An 18,266-nucleotide genomic window follows, 5' to 3' on the forward strand; every position below is an offset into this window, starting at 1 on the left:
TACAATCACTTTAGTTCAATTTACTCTCTGAGGTCACAGTCCTGCAGAGTTCTGTGCAGGCTTTATGCTTTCACATATTAATAGTTTCATTGAAGCCCTTAGCTTAACCAAGTCATTATCTATCAAGAGCAAGCCACAGGCAGAGTGATGGAGGTGATGCTATTGTTAGCCAGGTGTACATAATACATACCCTGCTTGCGCTGCCTAGAGCCATGGCTGAATATCGTGGTTTTCATTTGGAAGTACCTGTTTTCTTCCTCAGCTTTTTCACTAGATTTCTTGTATTTCCCTCCAAATTCAGCTTTTTGGAGTTTGCCTGTGGGAACAAGCTTCTGGGAAAGGCGACACTGGGATCACCATCCCTGGAAGCGTTCAACAGCTGTGCAGATGAGGCCTGCAGTGATACAGTTTAGTGGTGGTTTTGGTCCTGCAGGGGTAATGGTTGGACTTGATCTTAAAGGTCTTTTCCAACCTAGTTGATGTTCTGTGATTCTATGACACAGTTACTCAACGACAGTTGTTGTTTTGGCCAGACGCATCTGCTGGTGAGTCGGGAGAAAGGACACAACTGGTTTTTCATTTCTGGGTTTGCTTTGAATTTTCTGGCTCTGGGAAGTTTTTTCTCAAGGAATAAGACAATGAGAAGTCATTGATGGATGTTATTCCTGTCTAGAGGCAGCTGAGTTTTGTGTTACTCATCAGGGTGAGAGGGCACAGTATCATTGCACCTTCTTATGAAGCCTAGCGGTGTGGTGGAGAGAGGAGAACAGTCACTTTCCAGGTCGTGCTGCTCTTGCTATTATTTTTCTTACCGTGCCTCAGTTTCCCTTGATAATACCTTTACACATACTTTTCCTATCTGATGCTCAGGGTATGATGGTGTTGTTACTTAACCCCCCATTTTATGGTGCTGTTTCATGTACCATGTTTCAGAGAGGTCGCGAACTAGGGGTGGATGCTTGTTAATGAGCAGCGGTGTGTTGCAAGAAGGGGTTAAAACAAGCCAGGAAAAAGAATTGCCTCCTTTGTAACCTTTGTTTCAGAATCTTGACAACCCAAGGATGTTTGCTTTTCTCCCTGAAGGTTAAGTTGTCCTAACAGGTGCTAATTTTGTGTTTTCTTATGGAGATCTGTCCATATTAGAAGCAACTGTTAGCAAACAAAAAAGCCAATTAGAGTGCAAGGGTATTCTTCCTCCTCCTTGTCTCCATGTAGTCTAGCTATCTCTCAGTCACCTTAAGCCACAGACTTACCCTTTCAAACCTTGAGAATCAGTAGACTTGTGCCTTCTTTGGGAGAAATACCATCCTTTTAATGTCATGGGAAAAATACTGTCATGGGCAAGTAGATGATCCATGCTAACTGGGGTTTGTCATCAGCTTTGGCAATCTGTGTAACAGGGTTTGAGATTAATGGAGCCAAAGACTTTAAGCAAATATTGTTGGCGTGTACTTAAACTGTCAAGAGAGCAAGAAAAAGACTTGCACTGCAGCCACTAAATAAAGATTTGCATTCACCAAACACAGTGAACCTTTTATTAGCGATTATTTGCAGCTCACTACCTTCCAAAAAGGAAACAACTTGGTGTAACTTATTGTCAAGGGTTTATTTGCAGTCTGGGGCTTCCTCCCTCCACTCTCTTCCTCTCTATTTTGAAGGTTTAATTTGAGCAGGAATTAAGCTCTGCCATCTTCATTTCTTTCAGAACACTATGGGCCAAATGTTTGTGTCATAAATAGCTTCATTTGATTTCAAAGCGATTGAAGTCATTGGCCAAACTCGTACAGGCTGTTTAAACAATAAAATCCCCCCAAACCAACACACCCCCCAACAAACAAAACCCTTCACCAAAATACCCCAAATGCAAATAATGGCTGTTAATTATTACAATATGTTAACACAAGGTCCAAAATGTTTTCTTCTATGCAACCGACTATCTAGTTTGTGAGATGTAATAAACCAGAACAGCACATCAATTATAATATTTTATGATTATTTTATACTCCTGGCAAAATACATGCGCTGTTATCTCAAACCTTATTAAAGCTCAGCTGATTAGAGGTTGAAGTTTTTACATAAGTTATTGATGTTGCTTCTTTTATTCAAACATTTTCATAACAAGCTAGCTAGGAAAATATTTTTCTTGGCCACACTTTAAGATGAGAGACTTATGTTGTAGGTAAGAGTATGCAACTGCTTATTTGGATTAAGAGCGCTGAACAAACAGCTCTGTGCATCTGTCTTTGGAGCAGCTGTGTAGCACAACACATTTACATCTTCAAAAATGAGACTGATCTCTTGTGCTCAGAAGATGGGTTATTTAAGAATAACCTGTATAGATTACTTGTGACTACTAGGCTCCTTTTGGTCATTCAGTGGCTGCCCAGCTCTCTAGCTCCCCTTTCATAGAGTATTGATACATCTATTGCTTTAAAATCCAATAATGCTGGTCTTTTCCTGAAGAATTAAATGTTTCTGCCTGGTTTAAAAGGGAATTGTTTCTTTGTTTGTATAGTGGTGCAGGAAGGAGATGCATTCATGCATATTTATTGTTTAAATGCAGCAATGAATTTAAGTCAGTCAGATCCAGAGCAGCATGATGAAACTTCAGGGGTGAGATAAGAATCACATAAAAACATAGGGATTGTGACTTATTCCTCCTCCAGGCATCTCTTCTGTTCCTCTCCTCTGGCTCCCTCAGCAGCCTGGTGAGGCATCTGCATCTTAAGCAGGACAATACTGCAGGTAGCTGAGACAACTCATGCTGTGGTCTGAAAGACCAGAGTAGTCCAGGCACACCATTTCAGAGCTCTCAGTATATGTGAGACGAGTCCCATCTCCACCTGTGCACCTTGTATCACTGCAGGTTGGTTTATCTGCTTTTCTGCACGTCTCTGCATCTTGTACTGCTGCCTCCTTGTTCCCCTTACCTAGATGGGCATTTAGCCTACCTTATAGGTGATGGAGAAATGGGTGCTCAGAAATGCCCTGCAGCTTTCCTAAGGTGTTTCAAGCAGCTTGTGACAAAAGGGAACTGGACCCAGGTCTCCTGAACCATCTGGACCACCCTCAGGAGTGCTTGGGTAGTTGGCATCACAGAGGAAAACATAAGAAAACTATTGGAAAACCTCAGTGATTGGAGAGGTACAAGAGCTGGCATGAAGGCTGTGCAGGGAAAGATGCCCTTCATGTGAACAGCATTTAGAAAACTCTGTGTGCCCAAAGCTTGTTTTCTTTAGCTTTTTCAGCTGATCCAGGAAAAGATTATTGTCTAGAAACCTTGTTCCTCTATTTTTGGACCATCATAGCTGCAGCAACACTTGGAGAAAGTACACACTGGAAAATTCTTTTTGGGTCAGTATGTACATTTCTGCTTCTACCTTTGAATGGTTCTCCAGATTCTGGGAAGGAAGTCTAGAGGCAGTTTATTGCAGAAACGCCACTTAATTTTCCTTTGCCCTTTTGACATAGAAAATGCATATCTGATGGTGGTTATTTGTTTTCACTTGCCATGTGCTAAGAAAGTTTATACATTGCAAGTATTACCAATCTAAACAACGCAGGCTAACTGGTATCCTTGTAAAAACAAAACAACATGGTTGTTTGAAGGATTGTCATGTGTTCTGGAGTGGAAATGTTTAAATGTCAAAAAGATTCAGTGTCAGTGATTGAACTTTCATCCGTCTTCTGAGTTTATAGCTGCAGGAACCCCTTCATCTCTGTGCCATCTTCAAGCATGACTTCATGCAAAGAATTGGATTCTGCATATTTAAAGGTTTGGGGTGTTTTTTAAATAGACAAATGGTCTTTGTATAGAGGCATTAATGATCCCGGTCACATGTGTAGTGGTCTGTGCTTGACAAAGTGATGGGGATATCTGAAAAGTGTTTCTTAACACTTCAAAGGGAAGGCAAGACAGCAAAAGTGAAATAAGATGAATGGCTCTTGGGAACAGTCTCCTCCAACTTGTGATGTGCCGTGTATTGAACATGTCCTTGTTAGCTTAGTGCTGTGGAGTTACCACGTGTCAGCTTCTCCCCAGTAACATGCTTAACAGCTAATAGATCTGCTGTCAGTATCTTGATGGTGCACAGATTAATTCTGTAGTAGTCTAAGACGTTGACTATACCAATACATTATCTCTGCAGCTCTACTGAGTCTTTAATGTGGTGTAACACCCTGCTTATGGCTGTAATAACACTGAAATGAGTGTTCCTGTTGACATGGACTGTTGTCAGGCAGAAGCAGAGGTAGCTGTATTGCAGTGAGGTGTCACAAAGGTGACCAGTGACAGAGGCATGTTTTCAGTTGAGCTGTGCCCTAAACTTGTGTTATCTGCTGGGCATGAAAAAAGCATCTGAGCATAAATACTAGGTCATTTTGCTCCCCTCTGTGTCACTGGCCGCAGAAATCAGTATGCACAAATCCCATTAGCCAGAGGTTGAATCCTTACCATAGGAAAAAAGAGTTTCCTTACCCCAAGAGAAGCATCCTGGGTATGTTGAGCCCCTTGGAAACCCTGGGCAGTTAAGGTCCAATGCCATGAGCAAGCATAGCCCTGTTGTGCACGCACAATGTATTTGGAGATTTTGGTGTAATAGGCAACATTTATGGACTAGGCTTTCCTGAATATATGGCTTCCTAACCAGAGAAGTCCAAACAGTGCAGAAAACCCCATGCAACTGTATGAAGGCTTGGGCAACAGTGATGTCTCTGCAGCTAGTGCTCTGCTGGATTCTTTTCCTTTCTTATGGGATTTTCCTCTTCTCTGCGGAAGATGGCCATGATTATAGTCTTGCTGCCATCTTCCATAAGCTTTCTCCTAAGGAAGGAAGACCAGAAGCACAGAAATGTTTGGAAAATGTCTGAAGGTGCAACTGGATGTTTGGATTTTGTAAAAGGGTGGCTGGAATTGGAAAAATGGTTTATGCGAGTTTAACTTCCAGGAAAAGATGCTTCTGAGTGACTTGAGTCCTGACTGATGCAATTCAGGCAGTGAAATAAAGGATTCTGGTCTTGAACACTGACCAGAGCTCCTGGAGGACTCAAGCTCAGGTGCTGAACTCAGTTTTAAGAGCTCTAGACACCTTTGTGTGTGCTTATCAGCTTTTTCTGAAGCTCTTTTTGAGCTCAAGGCTGTGTGAAGCTACCTTTGAAAATGTCATCTGTAATGGCTGGGTTCAGGGAACCCCTCTGACAGTGCCTTTCTGTTTGTCAGTACATCAGCATCTGCAGAAAGGAGTGATCCAGGGTGGCAGGGGAGTGGGGGGAGAAGGCTGTGGTGATTCCCAGCAGAAGCTCACATCACATAAGCTATTTCCTTTCCGGCCCATCTCAGGACGCTCCTTGTTGACATACGTGTTTCCATTTACATTGCAGTATGTTTGCCAGAGGGCAATTGCTCCTTTAACCCGAACCCTTCTCTTTATGCCTTCTCTGTTTGCTCATTTTAACCCTGTTCCCTTTATCACTGCCCATCCCTCCCCTTCTCTCTCCTCTACCTCTGATTCCTATTTCCTAATCTGCCTTGTTTTTTTCACCCTCCTGGGTTTTTTTTGGTTTCAGTCTCCTCTCTCCCTCTGAATTTGCCACCATCTGTCCTTTCCATCTTGACTGGTTTCTTCCATATTTTACCCTTGTCCTTTCTTTTGTTCTTTTTATTTTGCTTACACTGATCTAAAGGTCATCCTCACATGGCAAAAGGTGCCCTTTTGGGGGTTGCATCTCTGATTTCATTTTCATATTTGAGGTCCCAGGAGCCTTGAATCTCCTTCTCCTTTTTTCCACAGCAGTTGAATGCCCTGCAAGACTGCCTGGAGACAGCAGGTAGCCTTCATCCAGGGATGTATTCACACCAATATACCATGGCTGAATTTGGTGGAGCTAAGCCAGTCACACCAGCTGAGGACCTAGTTAAGGGCTAACCTACTTCCACTGTTCAAAGAAGTGCTTTGCAACATTTTTCTGTATTATCTATATCTTTTGAGTTTGATTTTCAGCACTTCCCGTTTTCAATTACTTTGACATAGCTTGGAGCCAGACTCATACACCGATGCCTTCTGTATCACCCCTTTACCCCAAAGGAGATTTGGTATCATTTGCCTTTTCACTGCTAGACACATTTCAAAGGTTTATTCACATCAATGAGTTCTAGAGAATCATGTTTTTAAAGAGGTGGGAAATGTCTGTGTTCCCATGACTCCAGGATCTGAGGACTGGTGGAAAAGTTCCTCTTACCGCTGTGCAGAGAAGTCATCCTAGTGTAAGAATCACACCTCATGGGTTATGGCTGCAGAGGTCAAAGTCATCGTCCATTTTGGAAGGTGGGGTTTTAGATTGTGTGTGCCCTGGGTTTGCACTTTGGACCCCAATGTGCTTGTTGTTGTACCAAGGTTATGTAAAGCCCAAGTAAAAATAATTTGAGCCATGGCATACAAGCTTGCTCTGCCTTAATAAGGAGAACACCACCATTCACTCCTCACACTTTGAAATTAAAGTTGTAATGTCATAAAAAGGTATTTTTATTGTTTTCAGAGGACATAAAAGCCCTTGGTGCAAAGTCAGAAGGGTATTTTGATGAATAAGGTCAAAGTCTGGTGTACATAAAGCTATCATTGTACAGCGTTATAGGTTGTACTGAGTGTCAGCAAGTTACCAGAAGCCCTGATCCTGTCAACACTAGTATGTGTGCATGAGTTTACCCTTGTAAATACCCTCATTGAAATACAGCTGTAGTAAAGTTATGCTCAAACTTAAGTGTTGGAAGAATCAACATCTTTCTTAATGAAATGGTAAGGAATCAACATTTCAAAACTGCAAATTGGACCCAAAGATCAAAACTGTGGATTTTCCAATGAAACTTCATTTTCAAAACTGTGAAAGCTTTTGTTTTAGAGAGTTTGAAGCATTTTATTTGATGCTTATGTTTGGGTTTGTATAATATCCAATATTCTTTTAAAATAACATTGTAACTGTAAATCCCCAAAACATAAGGACAGTACAGAAATGCATACTCTCAATTTTTCCCCCTTTTGGTAAAATTTTCATGTAAATCACTAAGCCTCCAGAGAAAGATTCAGCTTTGACACAAGTGTCTTTTTCAACACTTTTATGATGAGCTCTAATATTAAAGTTAGGTAGAAATCTCTTCCTGACAAAGAACTGAAATAGCAAAATTTTTGAACACTTCCTTAGAGGAGCTAAAATTATTTTCTTTAAATACTTTAAAAACTGCTTTCTGTATTTTGCTAAAAGCAAAGCAACATGAAACTTGAGGTTTGGAGGGTGCAGAATCTCTCTGTAGCTATTCTGGTATCATTTCAAAAGGTATTTTGAAATAAAAACCAAACAGAAAGTAAAATTCTGCGAAAGAGGAGGCAATTCAGTCATGAGAAAATACTGTTTGATGGGGGGGGAGGGGGGGAAGTGCACTTAATCACCCAAATTTCAGGAAGGACCAATATTTGGGCCTTTGAATGTGTAAGACCCCAACATTGGTTTTAGCTAGTGGAGGGTGAGTTGTGTTTCTTTGTACATCTGTTGCACTGCGGTGGCTGGTCCTCTTCTTGCCCGATGCTGTGCAGCTCCATTCCCCCTGGCAGTTACAATTATTGCAGCCCTCTAAATATGCAGCAGTATTTAACTTCAGGCACCCCACCACAGCCCAGTTTTTCAGCCAAAAAAGGATGCCCCAGAGCAAAGATCTGAAAGCACCGAGAGGTGCGGCAGGAGGAGGAAGTCAAAGGGAGTGGATGAAACAGAGGTTGGCAGCCCTGCTCTTTGCCAGCCCCATCTCAGCTTGTTTGAAGCTGAATAATGGTTCTGAAGGGTGGAATAAAGCTTGTTGAGATAAATATGACTTTTATTTCCTCCACATGAGGAAAGGCACACTGACTTGCAGTCAATGGTGTGACTCACTGTGACAGAAAAAACCCACCAAGCCACAGCGTGTTTGCTCGTGCGATGGCTGTGTTGCTGCCCTCCTCCATCCCTTCCCTATTTTGCTCCTGAGCCCACGTGGCAGACATTAAGCTGATCTATTCTTAAACTGTTTCTGGTTTCTTTTTGGTACCAACCGCAGGGAAACGGCATCACACAAGAAAAGGCGGTATGGTATGTGGCTCTGACAGCCATGCCCAGGCTGGTCGCTCCGAAGTCTGGTGCAGAATGTGGGAGCAACCTCATCCACAAGTTTTCTCTGCTCCTCCCAAAGTGGGTGTCTGTATTTGTCCCTGGGTGGAAAAGAAAGAGACAAACCCCTAAAAAATAAGAGGAAAGAAAAAGAAAGGATCAAAGTGTTAATTATGAAACATCTTGTGGTGCCAGGTGGAAATGAAAGTGGAGTGATCAGTGAAATAACTGATGGGGATGGAACTGAAGTGCATTTTCCAGCAGCTCATTAGAATAATGAGGAACCCACAAAGGACATGGGAGATGCAAATAAGCTTTGTTGCTCTGTCATTATTTTTAGGAGCAATGTGGTACCACTGAGCACTTGGTTAATAGCAGATAATTGCCTGGCTTTACTCTTGTTTTTTTTTCTCTTCTCCCTCCCCCCCTTCCTTGAAAGGTTTTATGGGATGTGGACTTAGTAATGTTGTGGCAAAGTGTCATTTCCTGTTTTATTGGAATGACTCAAGTCTGCTCATTGTGGTGGAGGTCAGGAGCACGTTTATGAAGTTTGCACTGTGGTTAATCAGTAGGAGAGTAGAAGTTTCTCTGTTTCTTCTTTTCTGGGGGTTGGATGGAGCAAACTCTCCATAAATTTGCCTGGACCACATTGCTCTTGAGCTTGATCCTGAAATCATGTCCTTGAATCAGCCTATAGATCTTCCCAAGACTTCCTACATGCAAGTGCTGCTATGCTCAGCCTCTAGAAGGGTTGCAAATCTGTTTTCTTGAAGCTTGTTGAAGCCCTAAGATTTTGAACTAGAGAAGGGTCTGGGCTACCCTTTTTCTTGTTATTCCTCCTTTGCCCAGGCCCATTGAATGACTTTTAGCAAAAGCTTTTCTGCCTGTGGCCGGTTTCCCTTCCTGCTCAGGCTGCACTGAAAGCTGTCCCTGGACAGCCTCGGGTGTAAGGACCTTCTTCCTGTTGGTTGTGTTCTGATTGCTCATGCCCAATGCAGAGGCAGCAGTTGGGCAAACACAGATCCAGAGTAGGGCAAGTGGAAAGGAGAACTGCTTTTATGACTGATGATAATGCAATAAACCAAATAAAGTTGCTGTTTCTGACTAATTTAGGTCACTGTTTCAATAAACCCTCCCTATTATAATATTAGTTGATATAATTCATTTTTATTTTATTTTTTATTATTTTAAGGCCAGCTTTTGACTTTATTTTATGGCCTTGGTTTAACTGCCTGACTTTCTGGGTCTGCAGAGAGACTCCTAGCTGTCATCAAGAGCTCCCAGTTGTTCATGGGTTTGCACTTGTTGACCTATGTGAGGCTCAGGGACTGTATTTTCAAGGAGCTGTAGTCACAGTCAGGTGGCAAGCTCACCCCTAAGCCCATCATGCCCTTTTTGAACTGACACAGCCATGGTGAAGAACTCCATGAACAGATATGCATGGCCGCTGCGTAGACCTGTTAACAGTGATGTAGAGAGGAAAATATTCAGCAGCACAGCCAATTAGAGCATGAAGCCACTTGGAAAAGAACTAAAAATGCTGGAATTTGGTGGACATGAACAGGGGAAAATAGCAGAAGAATCAAGGCTCATTAGATGAGAAACTTTAACTTTTTTGGCTGTATTTCAAGAAACTTGTGTGCAGGGAAGCTGAGGCAGATTGTTTTAAGCTCTTTGACTTGATCTAGACCTGTATAAGTTAAAGCTGAAACTGAAAAAACCCCACAAATATCCTTGTAGTTCAATGCCCTGCTTCTTTGAGTAAAATTTGAAGTACAGGTAAACAAAAAGCCTCTGGAAATAAAGTTGTTCAAATCTGATCTGGGCTACACTCATGGAAAATCCAAAATATAGTGATGAAATGTGTTAATGCCTATCAAAAGAGTATTAGTGATTCGGTCTTTCTAATAGAAGACATCAAGTGGAAGAGGAAGTAAGCACCCAGTTTAACTTGATGCCTGTCTATGTGGTTTAAGAATTTATAGCCATAATATGGGACAGCAAAATGTGTAAATTAAGAGCAGGAGTTAATCCTTTATTTCCACCTGCTATGTAGTCAAATGGTGTTGGACAAAGCAGTTGTTTCACCTCAGTCCATGGGGTCAGAGATGTGGACACTGCATGTTTCAATGGGTAGTTGTGATGGGATATCCAACCTTCTGTTAGGCTTTCTCATACTCTTCAGAGAAGAGGCTGCAGGCAATGAAGATATCAGGACAACTGATGAGTCTGAGACTGCAGGTCTGAGAAGCAACAGATAGAGGTCACATGAAGGGCTGCAAATAGGGAGAGTGGTGTTGGAAATGCAAGGAGATACTTGGACCAGCAGAAGGGCAACGAAGATGTTGCTACCATGGCTGTGTTCAGAATCCTCTGAGATAAGCTGTTGGTGGAGCAGAGACAGTGATTGCCTGCTGCAACCCTACAGCTTGCTTCAACCTTTTATGCAGTATTTGGTTTATAGAAGCACTTAAGTGGCCAGATGTGAGGGTATAAGCAGCAGTGAGGGGGATGTTGATGTAGTCTCTTCTTGATCTGTTTCTAATGAATGCTCAACCATTTAGTCTCATTTTCTTAGCTGTATATTGTGAATGTGGGTTAAATAAATCAGTAACCAGTCAGCAAAGATGTCCAGAGGAAGCTTAAAAAACAAAAAAGCAACTCATGTTCAAGTCATGTTAAGAATGGGATGAAACCATCAAAAGGAAGGAAATTAAAATTGAAAGCAATCTTAACTCATGCAATTAGAGATGGGAGGGGACCTGGAAATATAATATGTCTGAAAGTGACCTCAAGGTGATAGCGCACAGCAGATGAAAACCAAGTTCTTAATACAGTGCCAAAGGCAGGGAACAAAATAGCTGTTTAAGACCTCCCATCACTGAGCTTAGAGTGGCAGTCTTCTGTACATGTGAGTACAAGCACATGTACAGAACGTGACATCTTGGTGCTGTACAAAGATACCAACAAGTCAGGTTTTAGAGAGCAGAGGATTGTGTTTAAAAAGCTCAAAGGGCTGAGCCGTGGGCAAAGCAGAGAGGCAGCGCTCAATGAAGAGAATTGAACGCTATTGAAGGACTATTACTGCTCTTGAAAAACATTGGATGAATTAAGAAAAGGAAGAAAAGGAATCATTAAAGGTGAATTTGGTGCAGGTTTAAGGGATGAAACTCCTATGGATGAAGCTATATGAAAAGATGAAGAGAAATCTTTTGGAGCAGGGAACAGCATAAGCACTAGATGAATTTGAACCAGGAAATAGTGCCAAAACCACTGGAGGCACTATGTGAGGCTTAAACTTGCATCAAGGGTCTAATTTGGGTGCTTCTCTCTGGTCATTGTGTACAATAGACCAGAAATGAGATGCCAGGCTTTGGGGAAACTCCAGATCACTTCCAGATTTGGGTGTGAGTGTTACAATTCTTGGATTATCTCTCTTTTTGAAAACAAGGAAAGTTTGCATGGAGTGACAATGGGGATGCTATGATGGCAGATGGGCACCAGAGTGGGAGCATTGGCATGGGAATTAAACACAGACTATGGACTATGTGCAATATGCTCTGACTACCCAGTTTATGGTAGGTGGTCCAGGTTTCTTCACTCTCCCAGCCATAGCTGAGTCTCCCAGAAAAAAGAAAGAAAGGGATTGTTTGTGCCTTTAACAACTGAGCCGCCCTTGGTTGTACATGAGGGAGAGCATGCAGTTTAAATTACCGGGGGGGGGGGGGGGCAAAGTGGTTCACAATCTTATCCTGGTTTTCAAACCCACCAAAGAATCTGAGAGCCTTGAAAAGCCTCCAGCACTACGAGGTTTGCCTATCCCAACTTTGTCTCATTATTTTCCTTTCCCTGCACCTCTGTGCGTCTGGAGCCCAGCTGAGAATGGAATGAGCAGTGCTGAAAGACTGTGAGAAAGACGATTTGTGTGGTAAACCCAGCACAGCCAGAAGCAGGAAGTACCAGATTTATCATGGGAAATCCTCTTGTTGTTAGATGTTTCTAGCCTACTTCTCCAGGCTTATGATATCTCGATGCCGTGTGTAGGCCCTGGTTCAACAGGGATGCTCAGCATTTGCCTGACCATGAAGTTAATTAGCACTGTGTTACATCAGGGATATGTCACTGTGCCAGACAATCCCCACTGACTCAGCTCCTTGAAAATGGCCCATGTCTCCTGGGACAGGCTATAGAGGGAGTTTAAGTTACTCAAGGTGGGGCTGGATTCCTTGTGTCATCCTTTGGAAATGCCTATTCCAGTCCCGCTCTAGTTATACGTTCATGTGGCTTTGTCTGCTTCTTGAGGAGCAGGTCCTCTGCCTGCTGTCTTTGTGGCAGCTCTGCAGTCAGCCATACCCTCCCTGAACCTGGTCCTCACTTCTCCCATCACATCCAGACTTGGGAGCCAATTTTCTTGCAGTCCTCATGCAGGTGATAGCGTAGGATCAATAGTGCCTTCAGGTACAGTGCCATGCCATGAATGGTATCTCTGTGTGCCCATTTTCTCTGCTGTTGTGGAGAAAGAGAGCCCAGCCCTTCATCCGCATCTTCTGCTCTGGCTGCCCTTGGACTTGGAGATTGACTTGAAGCCCTTAGGAACTTCCTTTCTGTGCAGCCCCTGGCAACAGGGAGTTGCACAGCTTTACTACACATTGTGTGAAAAATATTTGTCTGCTTTCTCTTCTGTTTCATGCTGGCTCTCTTTGACAATTAGTAAGTAGGATGAAATGGTTTGATCATTCCCTATGTGTCTTCTCTATGATACTCAGGATTTATGCACCTTTCATACCTTTGTGGCATCTCTCCCACTGTAGCCCGCCCATCTTTGTACTTCAGGGTACCTTCCTTTCTCTGGAGGAGCCTCCATTACTGCTGCAGTGGTCTGAGTTGTATGCAAATCAGCACTAATCAGGAAGAATAAGCCAACCAACAGCTAGGACATAGCAGGGTGACATGAATGATTTGTAATTATTTTCTCCTGAAACCACTTGACATTTGCCATTACTTGAAGTCTGTTTGCTGTGCTTGAATCAGGCAGAAACATATATCCCGTTGAACATAATGGGGGTCATTCCAGTAAGCAAAACTGTATGTACTGTTGATGGCTACAGTATAATTTTATTGATTTAAAGTGTTTTAAGTAAAGGCATGATTTCAAGCCTGGAGATAAAGGTGGCTCGTTGGTGTAATTGCACAGTAATCTTGTTCAGTGCCCCAAATAACACTGTCTCCTAATTTACGAACACTGTGTACATCAAGTGATTAGGGGTCTGAGATGATGAGGCTGCAGTATGGAGGGCATGAATGAGTGGGAGGAGATGACAGAGTCCTAGGCAGAGGCACTTCATGCAGGCAGGAAGCTCCATTTTGCACTTAGCTGGTGTTCTGCTTGTGTCCCCCGCATGTCACAGGGTATCAGAGGTCAGAAGAGAGGACTATAAGGTATACAGCTTGGATGCGAGTCTCTGGGGAGGTTTCACAAAAATTCTGGGAGTATCCAGAACTGGAGTTTTTGAGTCAGGCTTATTTCCAGGCCCTTCTGTTTATAATGCAGCAGTCTGTTTTAATTGTGGATGATGCGTATCTCCATTGTAACTGCCCTTCATAACAAAATAAAACCAAACGGAGGTACAAAGTTGTTGAAAACTTTAAGCTAGTGCCTAGGTTTCTTAAGCTTTGATGATTGTCTGTTTAAATTAAGAACTTTTGCAGCATTGCTTCTCAAACAATGCCTGGAGCTTCAGGGAAAGGATGTGCTGTCTTTTGGGAGCCAAGCAACTCGTCACACTTGCCTTAGGACTCTGATGGCTATAAGAAGCCAACTCTGGGAGAGAAGCTGAAGTTCTCATAGAAGCAGAGAAGTACTGAAGGGCAGGATTGCAGTCTTATTGAAGCCTTGTTAGGCCAAGAAATTTCCAACCACACGAGCTGAGTGTAAGCACAGCAAGTGAGGATGCTGAACAGGAGTAAGCTGGCCTGTGACCCTGACTTCCCATACTGCCGTGCTTTGCTTTGATGCTATAATGACTATAAAACCCTCCAAAAAAAAAAAAACCAGTGAGTAGTAATAGATTACAGCAGAATGCATGCAATCTTCCTTATAATTTTAACAAGTTAATATGTGCCTAGCACATCCCAGTGGGATGCCAGTGACTTCCATGAAATTTCACTGGGAATGAGCTGGGTACCTCTGGTCAGAGGGCAGCCTCAGGCTGTAGCAAACTTTTGCTCCCTCTGTGATTATTTTATTTAGATACATATATGTATGTATGTATATATAGTCATTTAAGGCTATGACTGTTGTATTGACTGTCACTTTTAACTGGCTTTGAAAGAAAGCAGGAGCTTTGCTGTCTAGCAACTGAGCTATGGAAGCCTTGCTGAGATTGAATCTTCTAGGCTGGCTTGAGAGAATACTCAGGGACTGATTATCATTATTTGTTAAACTTTCACACTACAGGTTGGGGGATCTTGAAGGCTCTGTTCTGGACTCATTGCTCCATAAGTCTTTCCTTACCACCTGGGATGACTGAAGGAGAACATACCTATTAATTCTGAAGGTATCTCTGAAGATCTGCTGAGGCCAGGTTTAAGATATAAGTGAGTTTGGCAAAGTATGATCCAAGAGGAGAATTTTTGGTAAAGAGCAGGGCAAGGTTTGGTATGAGAAAATCAGCTGTGAGAATACAAGAGACTGTAGGCAGCAGCTCTGCAGAAAAACTGGAATCAAGTGTCAAGCACAAGCTTAAGTTTGAGTCAGCTAAAGTGTGATGATGAGGGGGAAATAACCTGGTGGGATGTGCAAGTGTCATATGAGGTACATGAAGAGGTCCTTCGTTTGAGTTGTGTGCAGTGAAGACCTTTGAAGATGGTCCTGACTTACACCATTGGTTGGAGGTCAAGACCATAGGGCTTGTGTGGAAGGGTTGAAGGTTATTCAGTTTAGGGAGTTAAAAAAGTGAGACGTGATACAAGCATTCCAATATGTTAAGGTTGCTGTAGTGGCAAGAAATAACCTGTTGTTTACTTCCATTTGGGCTCAGACAGAGGATCATGGATTTAAGTGCAATCAGGGGAAACTAGTGGAATAGTTTATCAGGTTTTGATTGGTCATGTTACATCTGTGTGTGTATATATATAATATATATAGAGGATCCTTCTGGCTTCTGGGGTAGGAGGTTTCAAGGTATCTCTTTGTAAAGTCTGATTGTTACATGTTACATCATGGGTAAGGAAGCAAGGATCCTCTCTCTGCCAAGGGACTGGGAGGTAGGTGGTGGGATGGCTTTTGCCAGATTTCTAATGCCCAGTTTTCAGAGCTGAAAAGTGAAGCAGAACTGCAAGGTCTCACTAGCTGGTGATTTATACATAGATATCAGAGAGTTGGCTGAATGGGGAGGTCTTGTGCTCTATTACTAACTCAGCACCATATTGCAGAGCATTTCTTGGCATCAAGCGCAGGCAGAATATGCATCTATTTGTCTATAAATAACTGAGATGATACCATCTGAGATGATAGCTGATTGCATGTGCCACCCATGTGAAAGAAGGATGGCATGCCTTGGTGGGATTTGCCCCGCCATGGGATCAGAGCCCCACTTTACCAGTTGATTTAGGCCACAGGGCCATAATTTTCTCCTAATAACATCTTTGCTATGGATGACTAGGACCACTGCAGCCTTCTTCTTCTTGCTTCCTATGACAGTGATGAGGCTGTAAAAGCAAGCAATCCCTTCTTAGGGATTCGATTTTGTAACGTTTTGGTTTTAGAAGATTTTTGGAATCTGACTAGCCAGAAATAGAACGAGAAGCCTTTAGAATGGCATTCAGGGCATGTGAAAATGTCCATCAATTCCTCTCCACTTGGGTGTGTGCTTCAAGGGAAAAGATGGCTGTGGTAAAAGCACAATCAGTTACGAGGGCTTAATTGCCTTTGAAATGACCATGATCTTTTCATTACCATAGCAGAACGTGCTTTGGACTCCACAGTGGCCAGTGTTTAGATTGAGGCAGACCACAGGAGGAAAAGAGCATGACCCTGCTGCTCAGTTCCCCACGCTCCTGTCTAAAAACAGATAGGCAATAAAAAGGAAAAAGAACTTTTCCACGTATTCTGGTCCTCAGAGCTGTACAAGCTGCATCTAGCTGCAGGCTGTGGTGTTTGGGGTCCTGTGCTATTCATTTTGTGGAGCAGGGGACATGCATTTCTCCTCTCATCCATTCAGTCTGCAGGCTGCTCACTGGCTGGTCTCCATTCTCAGAGAATTTTCTTGGGCACATCTTCAAGAACAGGAAGCTCTTCAGCCTACTTCAGGCAGAGGCAGAACCAAAGCAAAGTCTTCACATGAAACATATGAGGTTGGAAAAGTCCCTCTGCAGATCATCTAGCCCAATGCCTTGCTCAGAGCAAAGTAAAGCAGAGCAGGTTACTCAAGAAAAATCAGTACTGAGCTCAGTAAACTAGAGCTCGTTGCCCAGCTGAGTGTTGGGTATCTCTAGCAATGGAGACTGCAATCTTTCTGGTCAACCTCTTCCAGTGCTTGACCACCCTCAATGTAAGAAAGCGTTTGGTTTCTCTTTGGCTTTGATTGGAGAAGGTGAAATGTGGACTCTTGTTTTCGGCTCGTGCAGTTCTGTGTGCTGTCCAGATTGCATACCTTGGCCTCTTTTTATGGAGGCCAAATTGAAAGTGACAGTCTTAGACTTCTGTGGCTGATGTTAGTGCCTGAAATCTGGCTCCCTGGGCCTCAGGTTTTGACTTACCCCTTGCATTCAGACATCTCATGTTCCTAATTCTCTGAGTGCTTGTAGCCCCAACTGGGCCAGTTTCACAGCCAGCTCCTTTATAGCAGAGAGGAATTGTTCCCACTTCACCTCACCTGAAGGGTGGGCTAGTTGTTTTATGAGATATACAATGAATCTCTATGGTAGAGAATGTTTGCAGGCCCTACCCAAGGCTTTCATGTTGCCTAGAAAGAATTTTCTCCTTCACTCACTCCCTTTTCTGTGTCACGCTTTAAGGAATTCAGTGAGACGTGTGTAAAGGGAACGGTGAGCAGAGCCTGGCTACAAAGGGTTGCACTTGTGAAATATCTCCATTTTAATCCACATGTTTGTTCCAGCTAGACTTATTTTCACAGCTGTCTGGGGGGGGGGGGGGGGGGGGAGGGAAGGGACACTAACAAATCTTGTGAGAGACTTCTCCAGTGCTTCAGTTTCTCATTTCCAAACATCCTTGGAAAAGAGATCACAACCACTTACTTACACAAATGCCCCAAATAGATTTATTTTTTGTAAACTGAGGGAGAAACAAAATATTCAGTCTCTACTTGGAATTTAATTCAACAAAGGGCTGAATCCTCCCAGCACTGGAGCTGTTCCACATTTGCATCCGTTGAGGATGTGACCCCCAGCCCTCAGCCCTAACTGAACTTTCTCAGTAGTTTTATACAGCAATAGGACACACACACTAAAAAATAAATGTAGATTTCAATGGGAAGCATTTACAAGCCTGTATTGTTTCCATAGTTTCACTGCAACTATAATTCTAGCCCTAATGATAAAAGCTATAGTATTACTAAGATACAGAACTTTTTTTTATTTCCCTTTTCTGGTCTTGGGTGGTCCAGAATGTGCAGTAATTCATGTTCTCAGCTGGGTTTCCACCACATTTCTGATTGACCTGATTACTTTCCCAATGACAGAATCCAAAATTGAAACCACATCAGAACTCACTGGAATTGGTTCTGTTTTTGATGTTCCTGGAGTTCTCTGGTGGCTCAGCAGGATGTATGTCTTCATGAGCTTTTTTTCCCCCTCTTTTTTTTTCTTCTCATGGTGGGCTTACACTTGGGACATTAACTGGTTAGGGAAGTCCTGGAGGGAGTGGAGAAAATTCAATAGAGATGTTATATTTCAAGGCCTAATTCTGGACATTAGCATGTATGGCTTGAGGGGACGGTGCAAAGGAAAGGGGTTTTCCTGCAAGAAAAAGTATCTCTCATGACAGTTTGTTGTTATACTGACCCCCTAACATTCTTCCTTCTCCCAGTCCTCTGAAGGATGGGCACATGTTAAGGGAGTAAAGAGCTTAATTTTTCCATCACCTTTGCTATAAAGGGGCAGATTGAGTCAAGCTG

General features: G+C 42.8%; 1 long non-coding RNA gene across 5 annotated transcripts in view; it reads left to right on the forward strand.

Annotated features, from left to right (window-relative positions):
• The window catches only part of LOC134165872 (uncharacterized), a 233,459-nt gene that overhangs the window by 41,620 nt on the left and 173,573 nt on the right, over positions 1–18,266 (forward strand). For 3 of the 5 annotated variants that reach the window (XR_009965666.1, XR_009965670.1, XR_009965671.1), the window contains one exon: positions 5,790–6,756. The exons of the other annotated variants lie outside the window; for them this stretch is intronic. This is a non-coding gene — a long non-coding RNA (uncharacterized LOC134165872). Of the gene's footprint in view, positions 1–5,789; positions 6,757–18,266 lie in introns of those variants that run through there. 5 annotated transcript variants of the gene reach the window in all.

This window comes from Pezoporus occidentalis, unplaced genomic scaffold (assembly GCF_034315485.1).
Source record: "Pezoporus occidentalis ecotype Australia unplaced genomic scaffold, CSIRO_AGI_Poc_V1 ctg25, whole genome shotgun sequence".
NCBI classification, from domain to species: domain Eukaryota; kingdom Metazoa; phylum Chordata; class Aves; order Psittaciformes; family Psittacidae; genus Pezoporus; species Pezoporus occidentalis.